Source organism: Scyliorhinus canicula, chromosome 2 (assembly GCF_902713615.1).
Source record: "Scyliorhinus canicula chromosome 2, sScyCan1.1, whole genome shotgun sequence".
NCBI lineage: Eukaryota > Metazoa > Chordata > Chondrichthyes > Carcharhiniformes > Scyliorhinidae > Scyliorhinus > Scyliorhinus canicula.
Genome location: NC_052147.1, coordinates 46,966,730 through 46,974,411, shown reverse-complemented (window position 1 = coordinate 46,974,411; position 7,682 = coordinate 46,966,730).

Genomic DNA, 7,682 nt, shown 5'->3' with positions numbered 1-7,682 from the left:
AATGTCTCAAGAAAATAATCTTATGATGCCGCTGTCACTGTTAATTCTCAAGTTAAATGTAGTGACGAGCTGTAACATTAATTAAGTCTACTTCATTACAGCTCCATCTAACCCTATGTCTTTAACTGTTAAAATCAGGGTCCAGAACTCAATGCAGGACCCCAACAGGATTTTCATTTACCAATGGGCATGATGGACATATGTATGCTCTACCTACTGGTTGCTGGCACGGAGTACCCCAACCATCTTCCCTTAACTGATCTGTCGGTCAGGAGGATAGGGTCCTTCTGTGATCCACTTCCCACCCAGTACTGCAGGGAACCAACATTTCCCGCCCTCCCATTCAGTGCTCACAGGTCACCAGCTACATGCCAATGGGTTCCAACCAACAAGGTTGTTCAGGCCTCGTACTGCTGCAATCATGTGAGTGACTCAATCTCACATCGACCATACACGTGACAGCAAACCAAGATTGGCCCTCCTGAGCTCAGTCTGCATAACAATGTTTTTAATTGTTGACCTAAAACTCTCTGAATAGCTTAGGGTTCATTCAAGACATAGACCTGCGAGAATTATGACTATGGCAGTTTAAGGGTCTTTAACAAACAGGACACCCAGAATATATCTCAATTTAGAAACTTGAAAAATAGGCCTTTCAGCCCTTCGAGTCTGCTCTGCCATTCATTGTGATCATGGCTGATTGTCCAAACAGTAACCTGTTTCCACTTTTCCCCCATATCTTTTTTACCCCTTTAATGGCAAGAGCTACATCTAACTCCTTCTTCGAAACATGTTTTGGCCTCAACTGCTTTCTGTGGTAGCAAATTCCACCGCTCCCTGGGTGAAGAAATTTCTTCTCATCTAAATCCTAATTGGACTTAGATGAGTCCCTGTATCCTAGACTGTGACTCCTGGTTCTGCCCCCCCCCCCCCCATCGAGAACATCCTTCCTGCATCCACCCTGTCTAGTCCTGTCAGAACTTTATAGGTTTCACTGATAACCCCCCTCATTATTCTAAACTCCAGCGAATGCAATCCTCACCGACTCAATCTCTCCTCATACGTCAGCCCCACCATTCCAGGAATCCGTCTGGTAAACCTTCGCTGCACTACCTCCACAGTAAGAACATTCTTCCTCAGATAAGGACACCAAAACTGCATACAATATTCCAGGAGTGATCTCACCAAGGCCCTGTACAATTGCAGCAAGACATCCCTGCTCCTGTACTCAAATCCTTTTACAATGAATACATCATACCATTTGCCTTCTTCACTGCCTGCTGCACCTGTATGCTTACTTTCGACTAGTGTACGAGAATACCCAGGTCTCATTGCACATTCCCCTCTCCCAACCTATAGCCATGTAAATAATAATCTGCCTTCCTATTTTTGCTACCAAAGTGGATAACCTCACATTTATTCATATTGTACTGCATCTGCCATTCATTTGCTTACTCACTCAATTTATTCCCATTTCTGTCTTTTCTTCTTGTCCTTGATTTCCCCCTCCTCTGACTCCTTGCACAGATTCCCATCCCCTTGCCATTTTAGTTTATACCTTCCCCAACCACTCTAACAAATACCCCCCCAAGACCTTCAGTTTCGGTCCTGCCCAGGTGTAATCCGTCCAGATTGTACTGGTCCCATCTCCCCAGAATCAGTCCCAATGGCCCAAGAATCTGAAAACCTCCCCCTCTCGCCATCCCTTCAGCCATGTATTCATCCAATGATCTTGCTGCTTCTGCTCTGATTAGCACGTGGCACTGGTAGTAATCCTGAGATCACTACCTTTTAAGGTCCAACTTTTCAACTTACTTCCCAACTCCCTACATTCTGCTTTTAGAGCCTCATCCTATTTTTCACCCGTTGTTTGTAGCAATGTGTACCACGATCTCCTGGCTCTGCTCTCAGTCTCACTCAATCTCTTTTATCTTCCACGTTCCTCTCGCACTCTGTTCTAGGTGCTGCTGACTGCCTGTCCCAGTGTCCCCCTCACGCACTGCTCTAGGTGCTGCTGACTGCTTGTCTCAGTGTCCCCCTCACGCACTCTGCTCTAGGTGCTGCTGACTGCTTGTCTCAGTATCCACCTCACACACTCCGCTCTAGGTGCTGCTGAATGATTGTCCCTATGTCCACCTCACACACTCTGCTCTAGTTGCTGCTGAATGCCTGTCGAAGTGTCCACCTCACGCACTCTGCTCTAGGTGCTGCTGACTTGCCTGCCGAAGTGTCCACCTCACGCACTCTGCTCTAGGTGCTGCTGACTTGCCTGCCGAAGTGTCCACCTCACGCACTCTGCTCTAGGTCCTGCTGACTGCCTGTCCCAGTGTCCACCTCACGCACTCTCCTCTAGGTCCTGCTGTCTGCATATTCCAGTGTTCACCTCACGCACTCTGCTCTAGGTGCTGCTGACTGTTTGTCTCAGTGTCCACCTCACGCACTCTGCTTAAGGTGCTGCTGACTGCCTGTCTCAGTGTCCACCTCACACACTCTGCTCTAGGTCCTGCTGACTGTTTGTCCCAGTGTCCACCTCACGCACTCTCCTCTAGGTCCTGCTGTCTGCATATTCCAGTGTTCACCTCACGCACTCTGCTCTAGGTGCTGCTGACTGCCTGTCCCAGTGTCCACCTCACACACTCTGCTCTAGGTGCTGCTGACTGCTTGTCCCAGCGTCCACCTCACGCACTCTGCTCTAGGTGCTGCTGACTGCTTGTCCCAGCGTCCACCTCACACACTCTGCTTTAGGAGCTGCTGAAAGCTTGTCCCAATGTCCACCTCACGCACTCTGCTCTAGGTGCTGCTGACTGTCTGACTCAGTGTCCACCTCAGACACTCTCCTCTAAGAGCTACTAACTGCCTGTCCCAGTGTCCTCCTCACGCACTCTGCTCTAGGAGCTGCTGACTGCCTGTCTCAGTGTCCACCTCACGCACTTTGCTCTAGGTGCTGTCGACTGCTTGTCTCAGTGTCCACCTCACGCACTCTCCTCTAGGAGCTGCTGACTGCCTGTCTCAGTGTCCACCTCACGCACTCTGCTCTAGGAGCTGTTGACTGCCTGTCTCTGTGTCCACCTCACGCACTTTGCTCTAGGTGCTGTCAACTGCTTGTCCCAATGTCCACCTCACGCACTCTGCTCTAGCTGCTGCTGACTGCCTGTCCCAGTGTCAACCTCACGCACTCTGCTCTAGGTGCTGCTGACTGCCTGTCTCAGTGTCCACCTCACGCACTCTGCTCTAGGTGCTGTCAACTGCTTGTCCCAGTGTCCACCTCAGGCATTCTGCTCTAGGTTCTGCGACTGCTTGTCCAAATGTCCACCTCACGCACTTTCCTCTAAGTACTGCTGACTGCCTGTCCCATTGTCCACCTCACGCACTCTGCTTTCGTGCTGCTGACTGCCTGTCTCAGTGTCCACCTCACGCACTCTGCTCTCGGTGCTGCTGACTGTTCGTCCCAGTGTCCACCTCACGCACTATCCTCTAGGAGCACCTGACTGCTTGTCTGTGTCCACCTCACGCACTCTGCTTTAAGCGCTGCTGACTGTCTGACAGTGTCCATCTCACACACTGTCCTCTAAGTGCTGCTGACTGCCTGTCTCAGTGTCCACCTCACGCACTCTCCTCTAGGAGCTGTTGACTGCCTGTCTCTGTGTCCACCTCACGCACTTTGCTCTAGGTGCTGTCAACTGCTTGTCCCAATGTCCACCTCACGCACTCTGCTCTAGCTGCTGCTGACTGCCTGTCCCAGTGTCCACCTCACACACTCTCGTCTAGGTCCTGCTGACTGCTTATTCCAGTGTTCACCTCACGCACTCTGCTCTAGCTGCTGCTGACTGCCTGTCCCAGTGTCCACCTCACGCACTCTGCTCTAGCTGCTGCTGACTGCCTGTCCCAGTGTCCACCTCACACACTCTCGTCTAGGTCCTGCTGACTGCTTATTCCAGTGTTCACCTCACGCACTCTGCTCTTGGTGCTGCTGACTGCTTATTCCAGTGTTCACCTCAGGCACTTTGCTCTAGGTTCTGCGACTGCTTGTCTCAGTGTCCACCTCACGCACTCTACTCTAGGTGCTGCTGACTGCTTATTCCAGTGTTCACCTCACGCACTCTGCTCTTGGTGCTGCTGACTGCTTATTCCAGTGTTCACCTCAGGCACTTTGCTCTAGGTTCTGCGACTGCTTGTCTCAGTGTCCACCTCACGCACTCTACTCTAGGTGCTGCTCACTGCCTGTCCCAGTGTCCACCTCACGCACTCTCCTCTAGGTGCTGCTGACTGCCTGTCCCAGTGTCCACCTCACGCACTCTGCTGTAGGTCCTGCTGACTGCCTGTCCCAGTGTCCACCTCAGGCACTCTGCTCTAGGTTCTGCGACTGCTTGTCCCAATGTCCACCTCACACACTCTCGTCTAGGTCCTGCTGACTGCTTATTCCAGTCTTCACCTCACGCACTCTGCTCTTGGTGCTGCTGACTGCTTGTCTCAGTGTCCACCTCACACATTCTCCTCTAGGTGCTGCTGAATGCCTTTCCCAGTGTCCTCCTCACGCACTCTGCTCTAGGAGCTCCTGACTGCTTGTCCCAATGTCCACCTCACGCAATTTCCTCTAGGTGTTGCTGACTGCCTGTCCCAGTGTCCACCTCACGCACTCTGCTCTAGGTCCTGCTGACTGCTTGTCCCAATGTCCCCCTCAAGCACACTGCTCTAGGTGCTGCTGACTGCCTGTCCCAGTGTCCCCCTCACGCACTCTACTCTAGGTTCTGCTGATTGCCTGACTCAGTGTCCACCTCACGCACTCTGCTCTAGGTCCTGCTGAATGTTTGTCCCAGTGTCCACCTCACGCACTCTGCTCTAGGTCCTGCTGACTGCTTGTCTCAGTGTCCACCTCACGCACTCTGCTCTAGGTGCTGCTGACTGCTTGTCTCAGTGTCCACCTCACGCACTCTGCTCTAGGTGCTGCTGACTGCTTGTCTCAGTGTCCACCTCACGCACTCTGCTCTAGGTCCTGCTGACTGCTTGTCTCAGTGTCCACCTCACGCACTCTGCTCTAGGTCCTGCTGACTGCTTGTCTCAGTGTCCACCTCACGCACTCTGCTCTAGGTGCTGCTGAATGCTTGTCCCAGTGTCCACCTCACGCACTCTGCTCTTGGTGCTGCTGACTACTTATTCCAGTGTTCACCTCAGGCACTTTGCTCTAGGTCCTGCTGACTGCCTGTCCCAATGTCCACCTCACGCACTCTGCTCTAGGAGCTACTGACTGCCTGTCTCAGTGTCCACCTCACGCACTCTGCTCTTGGTGCTGCTGACTACTTATTCCAGTGTTCACCTCAGGCACTTTGCTCTAGGTTCTGCGACTGCTTGTCCCAATGTCCACCTCACGCACTCTCCTCTAGGAGCTGCTCACTGCCTGTCTGTGTCCACCTCACGCACTCTGCTCTAGGTGCTGTCGACTGCTTGTCCCAATGTCCCCCTCACGCACTCTGCTCTAGGTGCTGCTGACTGCCTGTCCCAGTGTCCCCCTCACGCACTCTACTCTAGGTTCTGCTGATTGCCTGACTCAGTGTCCACCTCACGCACTCTGCTTTCGTGCTGCTGACTGCCTGTCCCAGTGTCCACCTCACGCACTCTCGTCTAGGTCCTGCTGACTGCTTATTCCAGTGTTCACCTCACGCACTCTGCTCTAGGTCCTGCTGAATGCTTGTCTCAGTGTCCACCTCACGCACTCTGCTCTAGGAGCTGCTGACTGCCTGTCTCAGTGTCCACCTCACGCACTCTGCTCTAGGTGCTGCTGACTGCTTGTCTCAGTGTCCACCTCACGCACTCTCCTCTAGGTGCTGCTGACTGCCTGTCTCAGTGTCCACCTCACACACTCTGCTTTAGGAGCTGCTGAAAGCTTGTCCCAGTGTCCACCTCAAGCACTCTGCTCTAGGTGCTGCAGACTGTTCGTCCCAGTGTCCACCTCACGCACTATCCTCTAGGTGCTGCTGACTGCTTGTCCCAATGTCCACCTCACGCACTCTGCTCTAGGTCCTGCTGACTGCCTGTCTGTGTCCACCTCACGCACTCTGCTTTAAGCGCTGCTGACTGTCTGACTCAGTGTCCACCTCACGCACTCTCCTCTAGGAGCTGCTGACTGCCTGTCTGTGTCCACCTCACGCACTTTGCTCTAGGTGCTGTCGACTGCTTGTCCCAATGTCCACCTCACGCACTCATCTCTAGCTGCTGCTGACTGCCTGTCCCAGTGTCCACCTCAGGCACTTTGCTCTAGGTGCTGTCGACTGCCTGTCCCAGTGTCCTCCTCACGCACTCTGCTCTAGGTGTTGCTGACTGCCTGTCCCAATGTCCACTTCACACACTCTGCTTTAAGCGCTGCTGACTGTCTGACTCAGTGTCCACCTCACGCACTCTCCTCTAGGAGCTGCTGACTGCCTGTCTGTGTCCACCTCACGCACTTTGCTCTAGGTGCTGTCGACTGCTTGTCCCAATGTCCACCTCACGCACTCATCTCTAGCTGCTGCTGACTGCCTGTCCCAGTGTCCACCTCAGGCACTTTGCTCTAGGTGCTGTCGACTGCCTGTCCCAGTGTCAACCTCACGCACTCTGCTCTTGGAGCTGCTGACTGCCTGTCTCAGTGTCCCCCTCACGCACTCTGCTCTAGCTGCTGCTGACTGCCTGTCTCAGTGTCCACGTCACGCACTCTGCTCTAGGTGCTGCTGACTGCCTGTCCCAGTGTCCTCCCCTGGCGCTCTCAATAAAAAGCTGCACAGAATACATCTGCGGAAAATATCACCAAAGTTAAAGCCAAAGACAGGAAGCAATGATTCTGAGGGGTTTTTTTGTAAAGCGAATAAATGACAGCTGAATTTTATTTCAGATGTGTTTTAACAAGGAAACTTTGTGTATAAGTTGTATATTGAGTGAGAGAGAATCAGTGACGCAGCCATGCACCATCTCGCTCAAGCGGGTGCGTGTGCACACACACACCCACACACGCACACACGTTTTCTGACACAGCTCGAGGAGAGAGAGAGAAACAGACAAAGTCCGATTTTAATCCTGCCCAGGGCAACGGGGTAGTTACTGGGGCTGTTGAGCACTTTCTGCAGTAATCCCAATACATTCAGTCTTGTTACCATTTTAATCGTGCTACTGTTACTTGTGGGAGAAGAGCCTTTTGTTGGAGTGGAAGGTGGGTGAGGAACTGCAACCTTCTCAAAGGACAGTAAGAAGTCTTGCAACACTAGGTTAAAGTCCAACAGGGTTGTTTCAAATCACTTACTAGCTTTTGGAGCACTGTACCTTCCTCCTTCCCTTCGATAGCGTTTGGCATGGTGCCAAGCCCTTCCGCGTCGGCTGGCGTGGCGCTAAACTCTCCAGCGCCGGCCTAGCCCCTGAAGGTGCGGGGCAGCTCAACGCCGGAGTGGTTGACGCCACTCCTCGGCGCCAGAGTAGCCCACCCTGCCGGTTCGCGGAGAATCCCGCCCCAGGTTCGGGAGGCCCAACCCCGCCGACTGCCATCCCCTCTGCAGCACCACCTTCCTTATCCTTGCTTGGAATCTATTATAAAGGATGTAATAACTGGGAACTTAGAAAATGATATAACTAGGCAGAGTCAACATGGATTTATGAAAGTGAAATTATTTTTGAAAAACCTGTTGGAGTTTTTTGAGGATGTTACTTGCAGCATAGATAAA